The sequence below is a fragment of the Xyrauchen texanus genome, chromosome 4, assembly GCF_025860055.1.
Source record: "Xyrauchen texanus isolate HMW12.3.18 chromosome 4, RBS_HiC_50CHRs, whole genome shotgun sequence".
NCBI classification, from domain to species: Eukaryota; Metazoa; Chordata; class Actinopteri; order Cypriniformes; family Catostomidae; genus Xyrauchen; species Xyrauchen texanus.
The window spans coordinates 31,559,615-31,585,864 of NC_068279.1; the positions used below are offsets into that span (position 1 = coordinate 31,559,615).

Below are 26,250 nucleotides of genomic sequence, written 5' to 3' on the forward strand. Positions count from 1 at the left end.
TTCACCCGATACATGTTTCCATTGGGTTAAATTTTCAAAAATCTTCTGTACCATTGTTATGCTGATTTAGCTGCCACTTGAATCAGACTGTAGTTCCTTAGAAAATCATTTAACTGTATTTCTGATATAAAATCTTGAATGGTATTACATTTTCTTCAGCTTCATGAAAACTAAGAGGTAATTGTTTTTGGTTCTCCAGCCTCAGCTTTTTCTGTTGGACATTTGTTAGGTCCCCTTGCTGCTAACAAATATGATAATGTAAAAAACTTTGGTGTCATTTTGAACACCTGTTTGGCCTTCGACAGGCAGGTTAGTGCTGTTAAGGGGAGCTTTTTCCAATTTCGATCAGTTTCAAAGATAAACTCTTAACTTTCAAAGAAGTATTTTGAAATACTTGTGAAAAAACACTCAATTTATGCAAAGAGTAAATATTTACAGTGTTGACCCTTTTTATTCATAACCAAATCCTGACTGATGGTGATCCATTCTTGCCTTATTAGTGCTCTTAGTTGATCCCATTTAGTGGGCTTCTGCTTGTCCACTCGCCTTTTGAGGATTGACCACAAGTTATCAATGGGATTAAGATCCGGGGAGTTGCCTGGCCACAGATCCAAAATTTCAATGTAATGATCTCCGAGCCACTTCATTATCACTCTTGCCTTGTGACATGGTGCTCCATCATGCTGGAAAATGCATGGATCAACACCAAATTGCTCCTGGATTGTTGGGAGAAGTTGCTCTTGCAGGACGTTTTGATACCATTCTTTATTCATGGCAGTGTTTTTGGACAGAATTGTGAGAGAGCCCACTCCCTTGGATGGAAAAACAACCCCACACATGGATGGTCTCAGGATGCTTCACTGTTGGCACGACACAGGACTCATGGCTTTATCAGAGAAAATAACTTTGAACCAGTCTTCTGCTGTCCAATCCTTGTACTTCCTGCATAATTTCAGTCTGTCTTTGATGTTTTTTCTTGGAGAGAAGTGGCTTCTTTGCTGCCCTTCTTGACACAAGGCCATTGTCCAAAAGACTTTGCTTCACTGTGCATGCAGATGCACTCACACCAACATGCTGCCAATATTGAGCAATCTCTGCACTGGTGGTGACACGATTCCATAGCGGATTCCTAAGGAGGAGACGGTCCTGGATTTTGCTGGACACTCTTGGACGTCCTGAAGCCTACTTCACTGCAGTTGAACCTCTCTCCTTGAAGTTCTTGATGATCCGGTAAATGTTCTTTCAGGTGCAATATTCTTTGCAGCAATTTCCTTGCATGTGAGGCCATTTTGATTCAAATCGATGATGGCTGCACGTCTTTCTTTAGAGATAACCATTGCTAACAAGAACCCAATGATTAGAAGCACTTCTTCCCTCCTTTTATAGCAATCAGTCTGCTCTTATAATCCAATCAGAATGATTTCACCTGACTAGAACTCGTTCACACTTTCCCAGGTTCTGCTGATATGATTAGTGAAATGATGTTAGCTGGTCATTTTGTGCCAGGGCCAAAAAACAGTAACATTTGGCTTTTTGTGATAAAAGTTCATTCTTTTGGTCAATGAAGCTTTTTGCAATTATTTAAAATGCATCTGATCACTCTGCACAATAATCTAGAAACAATGTGAATCAATACCACAACAACTGAAGCAGAAAACTTCGCGAAACACAAAATTTATGTCACTGCCAATACATTTGGCCATGGCTGTAGATTTTTAACAGGACATAAGAAACACGATAATATAACACCTGTACTAGCCTCATTGCATTGGGTAACTGTGAAGTTCAGAATCTATTTTAAAAATGTATAATTTGTTTTTAAGGCACTACATATTCTTGCTCAGTTATATACCTGTAATCTTAAATCACACTCTCCCAACAGGTCACTCAGATCTTTTACTACTATCTGTTCCCCGTTCCCGTTTTAAATTCAAGGGAGACAGAGCTTTTTCTCTTGCTGCTCCTAAACTCTGGGACAGCTTGACCTTTCATTTTAAATCCTCTCCATCTATCACTGTTTTTAAATGAAGTGTCTATTTGCACCCCAGTGTAAGTAGCATCTACCACAGAGTGCAGCTATTCGCACCCCAATAGTCTAGTGGAACTACAGAAATATACGACAAACTAAACAATACATGTCGCTGCAGTGGTGTGAGGAGTAAAGATGGCGTGTGAATGTATAATGCTGTCCTAGCGAATGCGGTTCAAGTCCATGTTTAATTACACTCTTAATATTTAATTTAATACTACTTAAAATAATAGATAAACATGAATATAAATGTTGTTGCAGTGATTTGTTCATGTGAATGTCGAGTACAGTAATATGTTGTTAATATAGTAACCATGGTTAATTTTGTCGTTACTGTAAATTTACAAAAAAATAACATGGTTAAACCAAGGTTACTGTAGTAAAACATTTTATGAAAATATTTTTTCTAAGGTAAGGTTGGTTTAGGGGTAGGGGTTTATTTAGTTTATCTGTGGGACTCTAAATAAACATAATAAACAGACTGCCGTGATGCTCATATACTGTATATTAGTATTTAAATATGGGTGCAAATAGTATCTACCATTATTTGCACCAGGGTTAGGGAGCAAATAATATCTGCCACAGTTTGCACTGGGGTTTAAATAGCATGTACCATCATGTTCAAAACATTTATGAAAAAGAGCTGAAAATAATTAGACAGCGTAAAACATGGGTAACATGGGTAGCAGTTTGACATTTGATTTTCTCATTATAATTATTTTAGGCTCTGCCTTCCAAATGCATTGCTCTTGCTCTGCTCTCTGTCTAGATTTCATTGGCTTAACACTCTGCCTAAAATCTCATTTTAAGTTCTGCAGAGTAAAAAAAAAACATAGGGGGAGTAAAGAATTTCACTTTTGTAAATTTTAATTTTTGGATGAATTATTTCTTTAAGGTACTTAATGGGCTGTGCTTTACTGTGAACACTGCATGTCTTGCCTAACAACAACCTTTATCAGTGAGCATTCCCAATTTAACTCTTTCCCCGCCAGCGTTTTTAAAAAAAAGTTGCCAGCCACTGGCAGGGTTTTTGACGATTTTCTCTAAACTTTAATGGCCCGCAGAATATTTTCTTCCATGAATATATGAAGATGCTATATATCACAATAAAGATCTGAGCCTCTGCTTTTAGGCAAAAAAAAAAACGATTTTATTTTATCTTCATTTGTTCTTTTTTTTATTGCGACTTGAACAGAGGTCGGTTTTGTCAAAAAACAACATTTCAGACAAAAAGCTGAGAAAAAGGCATGTTTATGTCTGATATTTTGAGCTTCTCAATACACCATTTCTTCATGTTTGAGACGATCGCAGTCTGTTTCTTTGATCAAATAGTTGCGTACTCTTTCAAAACATGCGGAGGGGTCTTCCTTACCGTATAACACCTAAAACACGGAAACCCGGAAAATTCCGTGTTTGGCGGGGAAGCGTTTTTTTTCATAAAACACGGAAAATTCCGTGTTTGGCGGGGAAGCGTTTTTTCATAAAACACGGAAAATTCCGTGTTTGGCGGGGAAAGAGTTAACACAGACTCTATTTCTACAGTGCTTACATTTATACACATTGTTTTCTACCCAGTCAGTATAAAACACTACAAAATAGTTTATATTAAGAAAAATGAAAACAAAGTTAACTACAGGCTTTTTTTCTCAGAAAAGAGCAGTGAGAACTCTTGTATTTAAGGCCAGCTTAAGGTTTTGGGTCCATTGGGGTCTCCAGAACTTTCCCTGTCTGCATTGAGCATGCAGCCAATGTCACAGTGCTAACATACTCCACATGTCCACTGACAGTGAATTTCCCCTTCTCATCAGCTCCCTGGAGACTTTTCATTTCTAAAGTCAGCTGCATCCCATGTGATCTGGCCCTCATCCCAGGACCCCTCCATTGCTTACAAATGAACTCTCTGTGTCTTTTATGCACTCTCTCCCTCTCTAAATCTTATAATCCACCTATTACACAGAAAGCTCATTAAATAAGTTTAAACAGGTTCTCTTACGAGAGGTTCTCTCGTGTAGCGTAAGCTAGCTTACGCAATGGGAAAGATTAATCTTTTCGGAGATATTGAAGCCAAAAAATTATCCTTAATTTTTGTATCCATTGTCAACGCAGTGCGGCAGCTGCAGACCTTGAGCGGGCTAGCTAGCGAGCTCATAGGTTGCTCTGCGGCAACTGCTGCAGCCTATAGACGAGCTTGGGCGAACTCGCATCCAATGAGAGGCGTCCGCACGCTCAATGCATCAAAGCCCGCCAAAATGGGCGTGACTAGAGTGCACATAAGCGTAGTTCGTAGGCTGGAACCCTGATTTTCATCTCTTCAGCGAAGCTCTTCGCATCGCTGACCTGGAAGCCGCATCGCCGTTCGAGGGGCATCAAGCAAGCGTGGACAGCGCTAGAAGAAGCCGGCCGTCTCAGCCACCTTCAGCCATCCTGCGAGCTACGCCATCCGACGACGTATCCTTTTTATTCAGCAAGCTAGTTCTTACGAACTATTCACAAAAGAGTACGAGCGTCTTTTTCAAGATGCCTCGTTCCACTTGCGCCTCATGTCGCGCCCTTCTCAGCACCGGAGACCGCCACATCATCTGGCGCTCTCTGCCTGGGACTGGGACACGCAGAGCTCGCCCTCACTGAGGGCGGATGCGATTTCTGCGAGGAGCTACCGATGTCGACCCTGCGGGCTCGACTCGAGCGCTCAAAGCAGAAGCCGCCAGCCGCCTTACATTCCGCCCAGCGAGAAAGAAGCGCCGCTCCCAAAGGCTGCCGGAAACTGTGGTTGAAGCGACTGCCTCGCCGAGCCTCTCCTCGAGCATCGTTTCACCCTCCCGCCCCGGGACGCGCAGTTGCCGCCGAGCGGCCACACTGCTGCCATCTCGGATGACAAGGCGGAGGATAAGGGCTGCTGTTCCATCATGGCTTCGGACAGCGAGGAGTGGTCAGGCTCCCAAGCCTCCTCCTCGGCCCAGGAATCCAGCAGGACCCGCGCCGGAGTCGAAGGGGAGTTAACATGCCTCCTCACACAGGCCGTCGACCGCCTCGGGCTCGAGTGGTCACCGCCCCCTGAGCAGGCACCCAACAGACTCGACGGCTGCTTTCTTCAAAGCCATCGCCGCTCTACACCGCTCCCTTCCTGCCGGAACTACACACGGAGCTTGCAAAGTCGTGGAACGCTCCTTTTTCGAGCCAGGTCCCGTTCCCACGTCTCCAACTCTCTCGCGTCGGTGGACGGCGCCACCGAGAGAGGCTACTCCTCCATCCCCCCGGTCGGGGACTCGGTAGCAGCACACCTTTGCCCGCCCTCCGCGAGATGGCGGTCTAAGCCTGTGCTCCCGTCTAAGGCCTGCAGAGCGACTTCCGCCTATGTTGGCAGCGCCTATTCCGCCGCCGGCCAAGCCGCATCTGCTCTGCACTCCATGGCCGTTTTACAGATCCTACAAGCGGACATTCTTCGGGAGTGGGATGAGAAAGGCAGGCACCCAGAGGCTGTTACTGATCTACGAAGCGCGAAAGACCTCGCCCTTCGCGGTACCAAAGCTGCAGCTCAAGCTCTAGGGAAGTGCATGGCCTCGCTGACTGTGACCGAGAGACACCGGTGGCTAACGCTAGCCGACATGGGAGAAGCAGAGCGCTCCACGTTCCTCAACGCACCGCTCTCTCCGACCGGTCTCTTCGGCTCCGCGGTGAGTGGCATTGTTGACCGCTACTCAGAAGTCCAGAAAGCCATTCAAGCCATGAACCTCTTCCTGCCGCGTCGCGCTAGCTCCTCTGCAGGCCGCTCACGTGATCAGCCTCCTGCACGAGCCTCTTCACAGCGCCCAGCTCAACAAACTCAGACTTCTCAGCGTCGACAGGGCGGCCGCCCTCGATCGCGCTCAGACAGCCGCTGCAGACCGCCGCCCCCCTGCGGGCCTCGATTTAAGGTAACGCTGAAACCACAGCAACCGAAGTCTTCCTAACTTTGTTGAACAAACGACAGCTCTTCCCGCCGCAGCCGGACCATCGTCAATGCTTTGCCCCCTGTCAGTCCCCTTCTCTCAGGCTACTACAGTGGTGAATTTAGCAGCCAACAAGCCGGTGACACTGCCCTCTTGCCTGCACTCAAACGCCGTTTTTACGGCGACCCAAATAAATCTTGTAAAGAGCAAACATGTCTTATGTGTAGAACATGTGCCCACAACCCAGTGTTCACCCCTACACACAAGCATAACACATTCCGTGCCCCTATCAGAGCACGCCGCGATAAAGCGGTTACTGAACCACTCGAAGCGTCAGAGTCAATGAAGGCTCCACGAATGCGTGCAGCGTGCCCATGCTCTGGCCGCTCTGTCACACGACCAGCCCTATGTGTAGAAAATGTGCCCACAATCCAGTGTTCACCTCTACACACAAGCACTACATGTCTCGTGTCCCCACCAGAGCACGCTCTCATAAAGCGGTTACTGAACCGCTCGAGTGTTAGAGTCAATAAATGCGCCCACGAATACGTCGCTGCGCCCATTCTCTGCCCGCTCTGTTACACGGCCAGCAAACATTCCTCTGTGTGTAAGTCCCGTGTCCATGACTATGCTTACGCATCAAGTAACAGATGTGACTCTTTCCCCATTCATTCCAATCGGAAGTCACTCACAAAACAGTCTGTTCATGCTGTCTCGCGAGCAATCATGCATAAACACACTAAACGCGCTCACACATTTTGTTCAGCTCTGTGTGCAGCAATCAGAGCGAATTGGCCATTCACCCTCTAGCGTTACGCTTCAAAGCGTGGGAAGCTATTCCAGGGATATCCAAGTGGGTGTTAAGCACAATACAACAGGGCTATTTGCGACAGTTCGATCGCCGCCCTCCTCGCTTCAGAGCGTGGCTCGAAACCACTGTGAACTTCGGAAGCAGCGTGCATGCTTCGTTCAGAAATAGCAAGCCTTCTGTGCAAAGGGCCATAGAGAAAGTGCCACCATCTCTGAGCTGAGTCGGGGCTTTACAGCCGTTATTTTCTTGTTCCCAAGAAAGACGGTGGCCTCAGACCCATATTAGATCTCAGGGTTTTGAACAAGGTGCTTGCAAAAGACCATTCAAAATGCTTACAATCAGGAAACTCCTCGCGCATGTGCGCCAGGGGACTGGTTTATTTCTCTCGATCTGAAAGATGCATACTTTCAGATTCAGGTAAATCCCGTCACAGGCCATTCTTGAGATTCAGCCGACGGCCAGGTTTATCAATACACCGTCCTCCCGTTCGGCCTGTCCTTAGCACCCCGTACTTTCACGAAGTGCATGGATGCGGCGCTCGCACCCCTGCGGAGTCAGGGTTTGCAAATTTTGAACTATTTGGACGATTGGCTGATTATGGCACAGTCACATATGGAGCTTCTGTCTCACAGAGCAGTTCTCCTCAGCCATCTGAACAATTTGGGTCTTGCAGTCAATTGGACCAAGAGCTCACTACAGCCCAGTCAGACAATTTCCTTCCTTGGAATAGAACTAGACTCCGTGGCAATGACGGCTCACTTATCTACACAGCGCGCGCGCTGTGTTCAGCGACTAGCCGCATCTTTTCAGATGAACAGCCTCACGCCTCTGAAGAAATTCCAGAGAGTGCTAGGTTACATGGCCTCAGCCGCAGCAGTACTTCAGCTGGGTTTACTGCACATGCGCCCGCTTCAGCATTGGCTAAACATCCGCGCGTCTCGCCGGGCTTGGGCCACAGGCCGCCAGCCCATCAAGGTAACTCAGACCTGTATATCAGCTCTGCAGCCCTGGACAGTGGCTGAATGGTATCAGCAAGGAGTGACAATGGGAGCTGTATCTCGCCGAAAAGTCATCTCAACAGACGCGTCCAACACGGGTTGGGGCGCGGTCTGCGAGGGCTCTCCGGTTCTCAGCCTATGGCCAGTTCAGGAAAAGCTCCTTCACATAAATTGTCTGGAAATGATAGCGGTCGAGTACGCGCTCGTGCGCTTTCTCCCGGTCATTCAGGGTCACCACGTCCTGGTCCGTTCGGACAACAGATCTGTGGTATCCTACCTAAACCGTCAGGGCGGTGTCAGATCCAGGAACCTCTTCCATCTGACGAAACGCATACTGAGTTGGTCCCAGTGCCACCTGCGCTCGCTGAGGGCGACGCACGTGCCAGGCCACCTGAACAACGGCCCGGACAGACTGTCCAGAGACAATATTCCCCAGGGGAATGGTCCCTGCACGCTCAAACAGTCCAGACGTTATGGCACCTATTTGGCAGAGCAGAGATAGACCTCTTTAGCGTCCAAAGAGAACTCTCACTGCCCAATATTTTTCTCGAGCGAGGACGCAGCTGGCCCAGGACTGGCCCAGGCGCCCGCTTTACGCCTTCCCTCCTGTCTTGCTATTGCCACAGGTAATGCAGAGGATCAGGGAAGCAGCGTCACTCGGTGCTCCTCATAGCCCGCGTTGGGAGAATCAGACATGGTTCCGGAGCTTACGCAGCTGTCACTGACAGCGCCGTGGCCCATCCCAGTGAGAGCAGATCTCCTCTCTCAAGCTCGCGGCACAATCTGGCATCCCCACCCAGAGCTGGGCTGCATGCGTGGTGATCAACGACTACCCGTCGCTCTGCCAGAAGGAGTAATAAACACCATCATACACGCTAGAGCCCCTTCCACGAGAAGACTCTATGCGTCAAAATGGTCTGTGTTCTCAAAATGGTGCACCGACAGAGACCTGGACCCGCGGACATGTGGGGTGTCAGTCGCTGCTCATATTTCTACAAGAGCTGCTGGATAAGGGCAGATCCCCATCCACGCTCAAAGTGTATGTGGCGGCCGTTGCGGCGTTCAGCTAAACCCCTGCACGGCCAGTCATGGGGTAAAACGAGCCGGTCATCCGCTTCCTCAGGGGAGCTAGAAGGATGAACCCCACGCCCCCATCGGTTCCTATCTGGGATCTTTCTATAGTTCTCGAAACTATGAAAGCCCCCCTTCGAACCACTTCAATCCGTGGATTTGAAATACCTTTCACTCAAAACCGCTTTTCTGACTGCCCTGTCATCAGTCAAACGTGTGGGAGACCTTCACGCGCTGTCTGTCAGCCTGCGTGTCTTGAGTTTGGACCAAGTGACTCCAAGGTCATTTTAAAGCCTAGACACGGCTATGTTCCCAAGGTGATCGGTACTCCTTTCAGAGCACAGGTCATTTCCCTATCGGCGCTGCCAGCATCCGATAGCTTAACGCGATGCCAATCTCCTTTGCCCGGTCAGAGCACTGGGATTGTATACTGCGCGCTCCGCCGCTTTCAGACGCTCTGAGCAGCTTTTCGTTTCGTTCGAGGGCGCACCAAAGGTCTGCCGCCTCGAAACAGACACTATCTAGATGGATAGTAGACGCTATTGCTGCTGCATACGCGTCAAAAGACCTGCCATGCCCGTTGGGCATTAGGGCTCACTCCACTAGAGGCATGGCATCCTCGTGGGCATGGTCCAGCGGGATTTCCATTCACGACATATGTGTGGCAGCGGGATGGACTTCCCCCTCCACCTTTGTCAGATTTTACAATATGGAAGTGCCCACTCTGCAGGCAAAACTACTAGCGGTTTAATACGCTACAGCTCCCCTGGTGAGCTGCACTGATGGGACACATTTCACACAGACCGGCACTGCCGCTCTGTCGTTCCCTTCCCACTATGTGCTTATGTATTACACAATCAATGACCCGCATTCTTGCCGGCCAAATATTATTTCCCCACTCATAAGGGCTCCCCCGAGTCCCCCTTTAATTCCCTGGGGCTCATACAGTGGATGATTGGCGCGCACAGCGTTGACAATGGGTTCCCGTAGCGTAAGCTAGCTTATGCAATACGAGAGAACCTCTCGTAAGAGAACGTATCGGTTACCTAACGTAACCTCGGTTCTCTCTAGATGAGGGAACGAGTATTGCGTAGCCGGCCGTGCTTCGCGCCACGGCGACTTTTCGCTTCAGTCAATGAAAACCAGGGTTCCAGCCTACGAACTACGCTTATATGCACTCTAGTCACGCCCATTTTGGCGGGCTTTGATGCGGTGAGCGCGCGGACGCCTCTCATTGGATGCGAGTTCGCCCAAGCTCGTCTATAGGCTGCAGCAGTTGCCGCAGAGCAACCTATGAGCTCGCTAGCTAGCCCGCTCAAGGTCTGCAGCTGCCGCACTGCGTTGACAATGGATACAAAAATTAAGGATAATTTTTTGGCTTCAATATCTCAGAAAAGATGAATCTTTCCCGTAGCGTAAGCTAGCTTACGCAATACTCGTTCCCTCATCTAGAGAGAACCGAGGTTACGTTAGGTAACCGATACGATTTGATTCGCTGACAGTTTTACACATTAAATTGATTGGAAATTAATGTATTTTTATTGCACAGAGAGATTTTCAATGAGACCACATTCATCAATTCCAGAGGGCTTGTAACACATCTGATGAGAGCTAATTAATAATACAATTGAACCACAGCATGTCAGAAGTTATTACAAGAATCAATGTGTGGGTGCTTAGAGCTGATGAAGTGTTGACTGTTTTACTTTGCAGTTTTAGACAATATCCTCAAAGAGCAATGTCTCCCTCTTATGGACATTCATCACTGGTGAAAATTCAACATTCTGGAGTACAATGGCTTAACTTTTAATGCAAATACAGGAAAATCTAATGTTTCTCAGCTTTATTTTGTGTATGAGCAAACCAAATCAGCAACAAACCACAGTGCTTTAAGCAATAGGATTCAAATAAAACAGCAAGGCTGGGCCACAGCATCAGCGGCTAGGGCACCAGTGTTTTAATGTTTAGTGAGGCTTTCTTTGCAGTGAGGGAAACAGCAGCTTTCCAGGAGTGAGAAGACACAGACACATGCCACAAATGGAAATATCACTCTATGCTCAACTGTAAACAGCTCCCAGAGCAGACAGCACAGATATTGTTTCTGCAAGGAGACTAGGTTTATATACTTTATAAAATTTGTTTTACTCCATTATCTATCATCAAAATTATGCTTGTTATTCAAAACAACCAAGCAACCTAGGGAGTGTTATTCAGTAACTATCCCAACATTTCATGGGTCACCCTTATGATTAAAACCTACCATATTTGTGGTAAGAGATATCTGCTCAGGTCCTGTACCATTAAGGGCTGAACAATAAGGATAGCCTGTGGCCAGTGTGAGAGAGTTGAGACAGAACTATTACTTGCCCTATTGGGCCAGTGGTTTTGTACTTTAGGTTCTGAAGTTCAATAATCATGTGAATGTTATGGCTTGCAAACACATTTTTTTTTTTTCTGTGATTGTTTGAATATTGTTGTAGTGAATTCTGCTGATGTAAATATGTCACTTCTGTCAAGTTATCTATATGAAATACTAGCCCAACTGGGGCAACAGAAAAACTGTTTATCGAGCCAGGCCCTGGCTACCACCATCCCTTGGCACACTGAAGTATAAGTGTAGAGAGGAGGGGGGTGGGGCCGGGCTGAAATGACACACGCCCCGGTCCCCAATCAGAATGATGGGGCAGGCGAAGTATAAAGGTGGCCGGTGACGACAGTTAGAGAGAGAGAGAGAATTATGGGCAGCTGCCCTGTATGAGTTTGTCTTTTTATTTTATTAAATATTATGTATATTGTTAATCCGGTTCTCATCTCCTCCTTTCCCTTAATCGCCTTACAATAAGTTATATAACATTATATAATAGGTCATTATATTACCTAAAAAGAAAGGACTTAAAACACTGGATAAGTGAGAAAAGCTTTTGATTCTGTAAAAGTTCAACAAATCAGAAAATGATAGTTAAAGCAATCTCAAGACTTCACACTGTGAATACCTGGCATCCAAGTGTATCTAAGTCCATAACCATCAAGCACCAGATGGTGAGATATACATGGGTTAATCATCCAGTCAGATATTTCTCACTGAGAAATACTCATGCCAACATGAGTCAACTGGATGAGAAAAGCGTGCCCTCAATCCTCACACTTTGCAATGTACATTATGTAATTCAGTCCTCTTCCTCTGACATCATAACGACTCCCATAGATCATATACATGTGAATAATATATTGACAAACCCATGCCTTGCAAAGGGTTAGCAATGTATGAGTAATATTTCCATTGGAAAGCAAAGTGAAAAAGGCCAACAGTAATGTGATACAATCTTACTAGCACAAACTCACACCACCTTATTCTCTAAGTAAATCTATAAAGAGCACCCATGAGTAAATTATAAAAATACTCCAAGAACTGTGTTAATGACATAGCTAAAAATATTCTGAACATGACAACGAGCTTTGGGTGTGTCTATTTGATAAATTTATTTGACCAAAGGCCCTTTTCACTGCCAAATAATATAAACATATTAGGAGACATTACCAGTGTTGCCCTAAGATAACCATTAGAAGGTTTTTTTGAAGAACTTGTTAATAAAAACCTTCATATTTAAATGTATTTTCTGACTTTTCTGTGTTCCTGAGTGTCTTTTTCCACAGAGATGTTACATGGGCCTACAGACACTGCGCCTATGCACTAAGCTAGTTAATAAATGTTAAACAATACCAGACAGTCTTAAATTGAGTGACCACACAAACCAACCCCCTGCTGACTCTGCTTTAAGGTGATTCGGCAGGGAATAAACTAAGGTTGAACTCTCACTATCATGCAGGGACTGTCCAACGGTGCATTTGCCCAGGGCCTCCGACCAGCAGGGGGCCTGCACATTTATCAGAATTATATTTTATATGGTAACAAATAATTATTATTTTACACTAACAGAGCTATGTCGAACACTTTATCATATGATCCATTTTAGACGTGTTAGTGTTAAAATACGGTGTGATGTGTACTGTACAGTTTGCCCTATTTTGTATTTATGTCATTAAATCCTGATTGAAGGGTAAAAGATGTAAACAATGCTGTGGAAAATGTGCTGCTACCGGTGGATCTTTGACATCCATTCATCTACTTGAAGAACACATTGCGATGTGATAAAATACACAGTCTGATGAATCCTTGACTGAATTAACTCACTGAATCAGTTTTGTTCAGTGTTTATATGGCAACATGCAGCTAGCTACAGGTAAACTTTTTTAGTGAATTATTTTTTTTTTTAATAAATGTGCAAAATAAAATTCTAAAACATCACCTGTAGAAAGAGTGGCCATGTTTGCACATTATTGGCTGTTGCGTTTATTAATGTGACATCAGTGTGCCATTTACACAGGACGTGCTCCTGCATTCAAAAGCAGTTGGATGGAGAATAAGAGAATTGGAACTGAACACAGGAGTCTCAATGCTGAATTACTTATTAAGGAGCCATTCACAAAGGATGCATTATTGTGATCAAATGTTGCTGAACAGAGTACAACAAATGGATCTGAACACAGGGGTCTCATTGCATTTTCTTTTTATAAGTTTATCTACTTTAAAGGGGCCGTTCACAATGGACATGTTCAGTATCTGCTTCCTCAATTTTTGACTTGTTCTCTGTAAACATGCGCTAGACAATCATATTTAAAGGTCCCCTGACATGCTTCTTTTTGTAGGCTTTGATATAGGCCTTAGTGGTCCCTAGTACTGTATCTGAAATCTCTTTTACAAAATTCAGCCTTGGTACAGAATTATAGCCACTACAAGCCAACCCATAATGAGCTTTCCTTCAGACGTGCCGTTTCGGTGTCTGTAGATTTAAATGCTAATGAGGAGGAGAAAGGCGGGGCAAGGTGTAGTGTGGGTGTGGTCTTGACCAGCTTGCGGCAACGGTACCATGCATGTTTACATTGGATATATTGCAATGGCACTTAGACATGCAGTCGTTCAAGCGTTTCAGTTTGAATCAGAATCAGAATGAGCTTCATTAGCCAAGTGTGTGCAGATAGCAAGGGGAAAAAACTATTTTTTTGTGCCTAACGTTAGATGTTCTAGTATGCAGAGATCTGAAACGTCTGTAATTTTGTAAACATATCACCAACAGGAGAACGGATATCCAAATAACAAAGAAGTGTACAACACTTGCGTTACAGTGTGTGTATTCACACATATACCTGATGCTATCTACCTTTACATTAGCGACAGTAACTCGGCTGTTAGCTGCATAGCTAATGTTACAGCCACATTCTACGTGTAACAAGCTAGGTAACCATAAATAGTAAAGCAAAACAATTATATATAATTAGTTGACTTACTTGTCCGAGGTTTGTAGGTGAGCCAAAGAGAGTTGGTACTGATCCAGACTTCAGTTTCAGACGTTCAGCATGCCCAGCTCTGAACTGACCCATGTTGTGAAAACAGTCGTCTGTGAAATGTTTGGCGCAGACATACAAAAATTTGGTGTGTTGTGTCGGTGCATTCCCAGAGTAAATGAAATTTATCCATTGATCCTTCTGGGGATTGGATGAAGGAAGTAAAAAAAGACTTCTGTGATCATTTGTGCATTCAATTATTGAGCAACTTTTGTGCTTCGATCAGTCACACGCCATGATATCTCTCGAGGATAAACTAAAATCGCGTGCGTTCGTACTTCCTAGCTCAAATTCTCTGGGCGGGCAAAGCAGAGAAGGGGGAGGTAACCTTTCCCCCGTATGACGTCATACAGGGGAGATTCAAGATCAGCCCGTCTGAGATCTCATTTTCTCACAGGCAGAGAAAGATAGCCAAAACTCGGTTTACACCGACTGAAATTTCTAGACACGAGGGGACCAAATACAGGCTAGGGGAACTAAAATTAATGTTAAAAAACCTCAGAAAGTGAAAATTTCATGTCAGGGACCTTTAACCACTGTGTCGTGTCACGCTATTTTGTCTGTTGCACACCATGAGTGCAGCATTTTTCCATTATGGGGACAATATACACCTTATGGGGATTGAGATGAGGCCAGGCGAAGTTCGGACGTGTGGACAGCGAGCTCTGCGCACTTTGCTTGTTTTAATACTTTTTATGTCATAAACAGGTGCGATTCGATACACCCCCCCTGATCCTTAACTGTTCTAGGAAGAGATTATGTCAAAGAATTCAAAATCCTCAGGTTCTGAAGACATTAACAGACACTTACGTGCTCAAGCTTATGCCCCCCGTGCAGACCATATGCCCAGGACTCGATTTGGCCAGAGAAGTGAAGGAAATTCTGCAAGAATTGTTGAAAATGTCATCAATGCTAACGAAGATTGTGGTTAACTTGGAGGATCTTGCTGTAATACGTTGATCGATCATTGCCATGGAGACAAAATTTACTGAGGTGGTTAAAAGAGTGGGGGATGTGGAGAAACAGATCGATTATCTGAAATCATCTTTTGGCTTGGGAGGCACTTAATGCGGTTCTTAAGGGCCAGATCATACAGTTTGCCTCATTCACCAAAAGCACAAAAACTTGTGGAGTTGGAAGGGAATATTAAAAGTTCAGAGGCAAAGCTGAAGTGCCATATGTCATCGGATGGCCTCAGAGAACTGACTCGATTAAAATACAGATATAATACCATTTTGTCAAAGAAGGTGGAGTTTTGGCTATTCAGGGCAAGACAGTCATACTTTGAAGTCGGGGACAAAAGCAGGAAAACTCTGGCTAGATATATAAAAGTATTTTTCTACCATTCCCCTCAGTAAAATCTGCAGGTGGTAAAAATATTTTCCTCTGCCACAAATATTAATAATGTTTTTAAAGAATTCTATCTTGATCTCTATAGTTACACGACTTCATCTACTGATGAAGATATTAGAAATTTTGTGGAACCATTAGAACTCCCCAAACTGACGAATGAGCAATTATCTTGATTCAGAGATAAACTTGGAGGAGCATGGCGAGGTAATCAAGGCCTTGCCTACAGGCCAGATGGCTTTGTCGCTGAGTTTTTAATGCTACAGAATTGGCTCCACTTTGCTAGAAGTTTCAGAATCATATATATAGAGAATGGAACGCTTTCACCAACTATGGCATAAGTCTGGATCAGTCTGATTCTTAAAAAGGACAAAGATCCAAGCGAGTGTAAAAGTTACAGTCCAATTTCCCTGTAACTGTTTTTCAGTCAGATGCCTTTCAGTGGCCCAAACAGGGCAGTATTTTATTCCCAGCTAATTTGTGTGATTTAGTTAGAGTTCATTTTGACCCCTTATTAAAAAGGTTTGTGCGATGTGGGCAGGTGGGCTTCACATTTACATTTATATATCATTGGGAAGGTTAATGTTATTGCATTTCAAAATTCAACTACCTGCTAGAGTCTCTCCCTATAGATGTCCCCCTCTATTATTTCAAGCAATTTGATAGCATAGTGAAGTCCTGCATTTGGAATGGTAAATGTCCCAGATTACATTTCAATAAATTACATAGGCCTAGATACATGGATTTTGTTTTATTACTATGCATTCGGTCTCAGACATTTAGCCCATTGTTCGATCCCACCTGAGAGTGCCCATCCCTGGTGAGTGTTTAATTCGGACATTTATTTAAATGTTGCCTCGAGCATATGGCTGAACCCAAATTATGTTTCAAGTCCCCCTTTCTGCTGGTCAGAGTGGATTGTGAGGGTGGTCACTTGGGGACCTATATGAAAGTGAAGTGTTGAGATCCTTTGAAAATTTGGTTCAATATTTTGGGATTCCCAGATCTCAGTTTTTTAGGTATTTACAGCTGCACCACCAGCTTTGTACTATTTTTGGGAGTAGCATGCACCACCCATAAAGCAGCAGACACTGAGAGTGGTGATTACTGCTTTTGGAAAAGGTCATGAGGCATCAGTGTATTACTCACTGTTAATTCAGAGTCTGGGGAACGGAGCTTTAACTTCTATCGGAGAAAGATTTAAACTTGGTATTGGAGGAGGGAGTTCGGGCTAGGATTCTAAAACAAAACGTCAAGTAAAGGGTGTGCCTTATGCAATTCAAGATTTTACATAAATTCTACAGGACTAGATTGTATAGGCTTGGTCTTAAAGATACACTCTCCAGCTGGCGATGCCAGTCAGAAGATGGAGACACAACCCATGACTTTTGGTGTTGTGTTAAGATCCAAGAATTTTGGCAGTACAGCTACAGGCGCCATTGATTTCAGCAAGACTGAGCTTGCCAAGAACTGTGATTGTAAACACTATTACAGATCCATGTATGTAATGACTTGGACCATGTCCAGCAATGACGTACAGTGTCTGTGTGAGATAGCTGTGGTCGTCATCTCTTTTAGAGCACAACTAAGTCAGCTGTATGTTAACAATGCTATGTTGTTAGCACGTAGTGAGACTAAATCTCATGAATGAATAGAAAGTTGTGTGAATTCCATCAAGTCTACTGGGTAAAACAAATTGTTTACAATTATACTGTTTGTCATTTCCTAGATTCAAAAACACGCTTGCTGTATGTGCATGACAATCTAACATTCTGTGTGAACATTCAGAATGAGCATTTTGGACCAATACACTAAAAAAGTTACAAAGAACATTGTTTATGGTTAGCAATCAGCTTTTGAGATTTTAACGGCAGAGTTCACAAAAAAATGTATAATCTGACATAATTTACTCACCAACATGCCATTCCAAACCTGTATGAGTTTCTTGCTTCTGTGAAACACAAGAGAAGAAATAGCGACTAAAACTCTCAATCCCTAATTTTCTGCATAAAATCTCCTTTTATGTTCTTTGCAAGAAAGAACAACATGGTGAGTAAATGATTTTAGAATTTTCATTTTTGGTGAACTTTGCCTTTAACTCTTACAAAACAAACTGAAGCAACTACTATATAACCAGAGTAAATGGACATAGAGTCCATTTTTAGAAAGCATAGCATATCGTGCCATTGTTTAGTGGATGACAAGCAAATTTATCTGCCACTAAGAAAGAATAACAGGAGTATGCTAGAATCTTCTTAATTGCCTAGATGATATTAAAGCTTGGATGTCTGTGAATGTTTTTAATTTAAATTTATGTAAAAGAGAAATTATTTGGTTTGTGGGCTCTGATTTCCATGACACCTCAAAATTAGGAGTTCTGGCCCCCTTTTGTAAACCAGTGGTAAAGAATACAGGTGTAGTATTTGACAACTTTGAAATTTGACAAACATATCAGTTCTGTTGTCAAATCTAGTTTTTATTTTCTTTTTAATTTGCTTTTTTTTAAAGATTGTTGGCAAAAGTTAAGCCCTTTCTTTCTTTTGCCAATTTTGAACGCATTTATCTCCTCACGATTGGATTACTGTAATTATCTCTACATTGGAGTCAGTCAATCATCATCATTGTCTTGCCTGCAGAAGGTCCAAAATGCTGCCACTAAGCTGCTGACAGTTACCCAGGTAAGCGCGATCATATCTCCCCCATTTTAATATCTCTTCATTGGCTGCATGTCCTTTAAAGGATCGGGCTGGTGCCGTCAACGGTCTGTTATTTTTAATTGTGCTTTATAAATTAATTGTTGTTATAACAGTGATCTCTTCAGAGCAGAATTGTGTGTGTGTGTGTGGGGGTCATTGTGTAATATACACACGGTGTGTGACTCACTTACTTTTTCCAGACAGACACAGGTACGCATGAATGAATCCCCTCAAGCTGAACTTTGTACAGTTGATTGAGGAACAGTTAATGCAGTTAACAAAATTCAGGGCCTCTACTGTATCTCATCTCCCTCTGTCTGGAAGATGTTCCTCCAAGCTAAAAGACAAACACTCAGACTGCTCAAAAGAGCAAGGTTAAGGATTCTGGTATGCCAGTGTCATTTAGAAATGAAAGCATGCCTTTAAGCAAAGTAAAGCTAACTCAACAATTTAAAATAAAATATAAAAAATTAAATCCAGGATCTCAATCAGAATTAATCCCTTGAGAAATGTTGCTTTGTTTTTTTTTACTGTAGTTGCATGTAGCTGCTAGTGATGAAGGAGAGTAAGTACACAGACATTCAGTAAGGCAGTGATTTCATTGTTAGTCAGCAGACATTCCCTATCTTTCTGCATCTCTACAACATGATATCATGGGAAATCGACATGTTCAAATCAACTACATTCTAACGAGTTTCTAACAAGCGGCATCTTAAAACTGAAACTAGGATGTAATAGTTTTTACTCCACTTACAGTTAGGGGTGTAACGATCCAACGATCTGGATATATGCGTTGATAAAATAACCAACAATGTGATGTCAATGATTCAATACATAAACAGTGACATGTATTTTTTTTATGATGCACCTTTATTTTGACATTCTCATGACAGCCACGTCTGTACACAACCTTAGGGTATTAATCTCATTTTGTGAGTGCTAAATATGTTTCTCATGTGGGTCACGGATGTGCGCAGTGAGATTGAAGCCTTAAGTTGTGCTCTGCTCTATCCGTGCGTGCCTTGTTATTTTATTCTCCATTACTTTGCTTTATTTCCAGATATTCCAGAGTTATCGCTGTGCTGGTTTCCTTAACTTTCCATTGTGACCTGCAGCAGAATTGCACTGCAATAGTGGGGTTTCCACTTTTATGTAAAACTCCAGGATTCCCCTAATGTACAGCACATATACATGAACATGAGGGACAGACAATATTTTATACAGAATTATTCTTTCCACTGTGTTGACATGTTGTTAGGCTTCATCCTATGATGTCTGTTGTTGCGGTCTGTTCCACACATGCTCAATCTTCAAACACCCATCAGAACGGTGCTTATGTTTTTACATTACCACATTAAGCCGCGTTTTCCGAGAGGACCCTAGGTGTGTTAAACCGCTTTCTCTTAATCCCTTAAACAGTGTGAGGTAATCAGCGTTCTTGTTTGCATGATGTTTCAGAATGCCACTTTCTGCTAAAACCCTGCAATAAATTGTTTTCTTAAGTGTATGAAAGAGAAAACACCTGCCCTGTACCAGCATCAATTACTCTTCACATCTAAACATCAACACCCTTACTAACAATTATTATCACAGTACAGTAAACTGTATTTTTTTACACAATAAATAATTTTCTTTAACAAAAGCGTGAAAAATGTAGCCAAACATACATGGCTCTCCTGTTCTGGGTGTATAAGTATTTTGGATTGAAAGACTTTTGATTGACAAATTTCCACTGTAGTGTTTACCTCATTCCACAAGGCAATGAGCTGTCATCAAATGATTGATGATCACTTGTGTGTATTTATTTTTCGCATAAATTGCAACAATAAATATTCAAATATTATTTTGGTTGCATTTGTAAGATAATAAATGTAATTGATTTTTGTAAAATAGGCACATAATGAATCAAACCGAATCGAAATCACATCACGACAGACTATGGCCTTGTTCAGACTGCCACAAAAAATCTGATTTTTTGCATATCCAGATTGTATCCAGATGAGTTTTTGATAGTCTGGACAGCAAAAAAAAACACATGATATCAGATTTTTCCGAATCTGATTGTAACCACATCGGAAGGTGATTTCAAATGGTATTTTGTGTCACTCTTAATGCGACACACAATGATGATATCATAAATCGGTGACTACAGCACGGAACATCACAATATTTACTAGTCTCCTCCATTGCTGAGTTTTTCTCATGTGACGGAGGAGTTCTGGACAGGGTGCTTATTTGGAGAGCGAGATGATGCACCTCCATTTTTCCCACATCTGTTTTGAAAGCATCATCATGTGGGTACACCTACATCATTCCCAAAGCAACCCATGCAGATGGGTTGGTTGTGTCTGAACACACAAATCTGATATGATCACTTGCAATTAATAGTGTGGACAGTCTGCCTGAAAAGATCTGATTTGAAAAAAATTATCAGATTTGCCTAAAGTCTGAAACAGATATCGGCAAACATCGAATCACTGGTGAAGAGAACTGATATAAGATTGTATCATGATGAAACTTATGATTTACACCCCTACTTACAGTTAGGTTTAGGGTTAGATTTAATAAAATATGCATTCCTGTTGACTATAACTGTACATCATTTACAACTAAAAACAACTCACATTACATCTAACTTTTGGAGCTACTCTGTGGACAATTCACGGAAATCTGAAGCTCACACGTGCCCATATGTTTAACAACACATCTAGCTTCAGCCACCGGGAGCAGTAGACCAATTTGGTTAGCGCAGACCAATTTCAGCTGAAGAACTTTCAAACTAATATCACCAAATTCCAAGTGAGATCAGTCTGGTTTCTCATATTTAAGAAAGGAAGACAGAATAGAATAAACCATAAAAAATATATCCTGCTAAGAAGAGGTAACATTATTATAACTTTACAATAAATGGTTAACATAAACAAACACCGTTACATATATAAAGCTTAAGTGATTCGTCAGAGTACATTGATATAGGCTCATCAATTGGCTCAACCAATAGAGCACAACAGTCATGTCCTGGAAGTTAAAATCCCATTGAATTGATTAATTGATTTTTACAGCTAACTTGCAAACCTTTAAAGGCACATCATCTGTGAGCTCAGAGGTTGTAAATACTTCTGTTAAAGCCATCAGTCCACATTATTTCACCTTCAGTGTATAAAAATCATGTTTAATAGCAGAGTTTCTGGTGAACAACTACACTACCTGTTGTCCAGCAGAGAAAGATCCACTAATCAATGAACTGCGGTCAACAAAGCTTGCCAAACAAGCCCAGAAGTGACCGGCCACTCCCATAATGCATTATGAATAGAACTGATCTCCCTTTACCCTCAAACTACTCATATTTTGAATATTTTCCAATAAATGTAAACTATACGGTTTCTATACTATACTATACTTAGCCTAAAATCAATACTTTTATATTTTCTATCAATTTACATTTGATTATGTTATTCGCAGTACTTCATGGGATTGTAGTTTGTGTCCTGGTGGAAGATGATAAGTACACACAGTCTTGTACCTTTGACTTTTTTCAAATTTCCAAATATATTTAGCTTCAAAACAATGCTTTTCATGTTGTGGTTAACCTTGTAGCTGGCTGGTTTGGTTCATGGCTTAGAACTCTTTTATGAAGTATATTATGAAAAGTATATGGAAGTAATGGATATGAAAAATACTTGGTGCTGGTTTAAGGCAGAGCTACCAGTTTTTTGGACCCATGGAAGATGGGAACAGGTCAGAAGGTGTGTTAAAGCAATCTGTTTTGAAACATCATTATTTTCACACTTCCATTTGCTGCTGCTAATGATGCAGAAATGACACATCACCTTTTTTCTATTAGTAACTATTTACTGGATTGCTTTGTAACCTCATGGTCTCTACAGTGTTCTCTGTGCTGCACAATCACAGGTCTTTCAGCTGCACAATCACAGGATGTTGTTCTCGTACTAGATGTTTTTTGCCAATATGCTTCATGGTCCGGAATTTTATTCAAACAATTCAAAGCAAAACAAACAAAGAAAAAAAAACGTTCCTTGAAACTGTAAAAGCTGTTGCCACTGAAACTTAAACATCCCCTCTTTTTTCGGTACACAACTCAAGCTACTTTTAATTCACCTCTTCCCGGCTCTCACAGTTCAAGAGTGCCTGGCATGCTAACTACAATGAGCGAGGCTTCTTTGACATCAGAGTGTGGATGATTATCCTTCTCTCTGGTTCCTCTTAACAGGGCATTCTGCCAGGGAACAAGAAAACCTCTCCTTTCAATCCAAAAGCATGTGCTCCTGTTTGAGTCCCAATGCTAAAAGATTCCCCATTGTTCTCTGGGAGCCTGAAGGTTTCTCTAATATGCTGAAGGGGAAGTTTTAGCATTTCTTCAAGATATCAACTCCTCATTAGCTTGGCATGTGCTTGCCTCATTCTGAACATGGAGAAAGGGACTGCACTTAGTGTAATGTATGACATATATGGAAAATTCATCAATCCACAAACTGTGTCCTCTGTATTAACATTTAAATGTTTAGAATTGCGCTAAAGTAAAAAACTAAATGTTTAAAGCATGAGGGAATGGCGCTGCAAAGCGCTGCAGATATTTAAGGTGTGCATTTTCACATATGGACTCGGAGCAAGCCAAAATTCTTGCGAAGAGCAATTAAACGAATCATGAGAATGTAGGGACAAGAATGTTTATCAACGCAGCCAAATAAATCTGTCAATGGGGGTACGTGTGTTTCGTCACACGCATCACCTCAGTTGCACCACTTGCGCACACTCTTCTAAGTGGACGCAAGGAGTGATAGAAGCCACACATATCAAGAACCGTAAAGATTTGAGGAGCTATGGTAAAAATGGTTTTCTTATATTTGATCTATCAAACTGACGGACATAATTTGGAATTATCTGTCAGTGTTTAAAAAGTGGAGGTGGAAATTAAACCTTTTAAATAACATTAACCCAGCAACTTTTCTGGGACTACTCGACCCGTATAAATGAGAAGTCATGCAAGCCCTATGTATAAATGTATTTAGTAAAAGTGTCTACATTAAAATGTGATATATTACAATTTTATTAAATTGCTGCCATAATAACGGACCATTTCAAAATGTTATATGATCTGGCTCTCGTTTTTCTTTCCCATCTCCTTGAGAGGTCTCACTCACTATGCTGGAGCGGGGACAATTTTACTATTGTGAATTATTTCAAAAACTTCTGTTAAACAATCCTCAAACTTTCACAACTGTCCTTTACCACCAGAGCTGGTACCATGTGCAGCAAATGTACGGCACTTAGCAGTGGTCAAAAAGGATTTCCAAATGGCTTTTGGATTATAAACTCAAGAGATGTGGATTCGTACATTAATTAAATAACCACACGTTCTTGGTGTTTGTCAAGAAACAGTAGGTCATTTGGCTGGTAATTTTCTTGCGGGAGGTGGGAGAAAAATACTGACATATTTGATTCGGATGTAAATAAATTCACTGACTACCCTCTGTAAATGCTGGAATTACCTCAAGTCTCCATGTAAAATAAATGCCGTCCAAATAGGGCTTTTGTATGCTAAATAAAAATTTACAAAATACATGTCCAAGAAAAATTTAAGGCAGCTTTGCCTCGGGTAAATTTTATTGGCAAAGGTATTTTATTCAGCAATAATCTGGGAGAATCCAGTACTGAGTATTACAGTATTTAGCAGAATTCAGTTAGGAAAGGAGCAGGCAGTGTGGGTGGAAGGGTGTGTAGCCTACTTCACTTTTAACTTCCTTCAGCGAAATCTATATGTGGCAGAGTACCTCAGCAGGCAAACGGTTTGGTTTAAAGGATCACATAAAACATTACAATACAGGTACCAGTAAAACATTAAAAATGTTCCCACAGTAGCCATACTCTGTGTCTGACATTGCATGTATCATATTTACAGTGAAATTGTGATGACTTGTTATGAGTCTTGAAATGATCTTTCTCAGCACAACATAGTATCACATTGCAGATCTTTGATTTGATTGGATGACAGTGTACAAACAACAACTGGGATGACAGAGCACAAGACAAGCAGTAGAAAAATAAAGAGAGAGTTGACGCATTTAGCAGTCTCTTTATCTGAATTCCAAACTAGCACAATGGAACCAAAGACAGAAAAGAAATTGGGAAAACTAAAACATGCATAAACAAAATCATATGTCTATTGACAAAAATTATTGACAGCAGACTCAAAAGTCAGTCTTTAAATACAACATGAAAAATCAACCCTATTTACTGTCTTACTGCATGCTACATGGTCTTATTGTACAAAATCATCAGTAAATATTATTCCAAATAATAATACAAAAAGTTTGTCTAATCAAAATTTGATAACTTGCTCAACTTCTGAGACAACTTTCTTTTTCAGCAGAAGTCATGAACGTTATACCTTCTTAGACAATAATCCCTGAAAATGGAGCTCACATGTGCCCGTGTGCCCAACAACCCTTACCGCTTTGGCCACTGGGAGGCAGTATTTCCAATTTCAGTTAGCACAGAGTGATTTTAGTGAAAGAAAATTCGGTTTCCAATTTCAATGTGAGATTCTGTTTTTTTTAAATATTGATTTGCAATCAGTGAACACAGCGAACATTAAACAGTAGACCTAAATTCATCCAGTCTAGTGGGTGTTATATGATTTCACTGGGGATCTGGGGGGTCTTAAAGCCTTTTCAACAAAGCATAGTCCCTCCAGGATTTTGAGATCATACGATCGCAAGAATTCTTATTCTTCATATAATTTTGATTTTAGAGTTTTCACTGCAAAACAACCCCAAAACATGCCGCAAAATGCATTGCAAAAATTTTGAAAACTCACAGCAGTCATTTTGGGCAGCAAAAATCAGGAAAAGGTGCCGCAAAATCCTGGTGGGACTGAAAACATACAATGACTTGAGTGAAATCCATCTTGAACGAGGGACAGAATAAGAGATGTGTATAGGTTAGATAAGTGCCTGGTGATACTGATAGGGACTAGTAGTTAACACAATCAGTGAAGAAGATTTACAATCTCTGTTTACAGCTGTTCAAGAATCAAACAGAACCTCAGTTTCAGTGATTAAAGAAGGTATAGCAAACAATCTGAATTTTGATGAAGTCACAATACCCCAATGATTCAAATGGAACTTTAACTTCATAATGTTGACAATGACAATACTGTTCTAATACTTGCACAAACCTGCAAACATTCTGAATACAGCCAAAGAATGGACTAAATAACCAATGATCCAAATTTAGTGACCCAAGTCCAGGTTATACTTTTACTGAGGACAAAAGACAAGATCTAGTCTACCTCTGATTTGAGAGTCAGAACCAAACTCTTCATAAATTAAAGATGAATACCGATTGCTTTTGGACGTCAATATAAATCCTCATGCACAACTAAAATTTCAGCATATGTTACATCTCTGTAGACACCAAGCTATACAACAGAATGAAGACTGTATGTGGTCCCAAATCAAACAGTAAATTATGGCAGTGCTGCCACTATAGGCATCTAAAGCCACACTCTGAACCAGCCATGATTCCATCTCACCACAGCAGGCTACGTATAAATATAATTAGGGGTTAGGCAGAGATCTCTTTTAACTCAGCTCACTTTCTGTGGGATAATCATATACAGATGGAGTCCTTTTCCTTTAGAAGGATGAATGGGATTTAATGCAAAGTTATCATGTGTAGTATCTCGATGATACATTCTGTTTGGGAAATGGATCAACGTACCGTTATAAAACCATAAACTACAGCAAAAAAGGAACTCTAGTCTACACTCACAGTCTATTGGGCTCGGCGTGTTCCTATTTATATCACCGTATTATCTTTACAATTGTAAAATGTGAAATGACTTAAGACAAGGTCCTAAAATATATATACACTAGGATGTTTCTTTGGGCACTTTAAGCACTTTGGACTTCTATATAATGTCTAATTCAAACATTTTGGA

General features: G+C 42.0%; 1 protein-coding gene and 1 pseudogene across 3 annotated transcripts in view; one reads left to right on the forward strand and one right to left on the reverse strand.

Moving 5' to 3' along the window:
* Nucleotides 1–26,250, reverse strand: part of rtkna (rhotekin a) — a 101,110-nt gene that overhangs the window by 74,121 nt on the left and 739 nt on the right. The window lies entirely within an intron of this gene.
* Nucleotides 17,977–26,250, forward strand: part of LOC127635168 (nitric oxide synthase, inducible-like) — a 48,275-nt pseudogene continuing 40,001 nt past the window's right edge.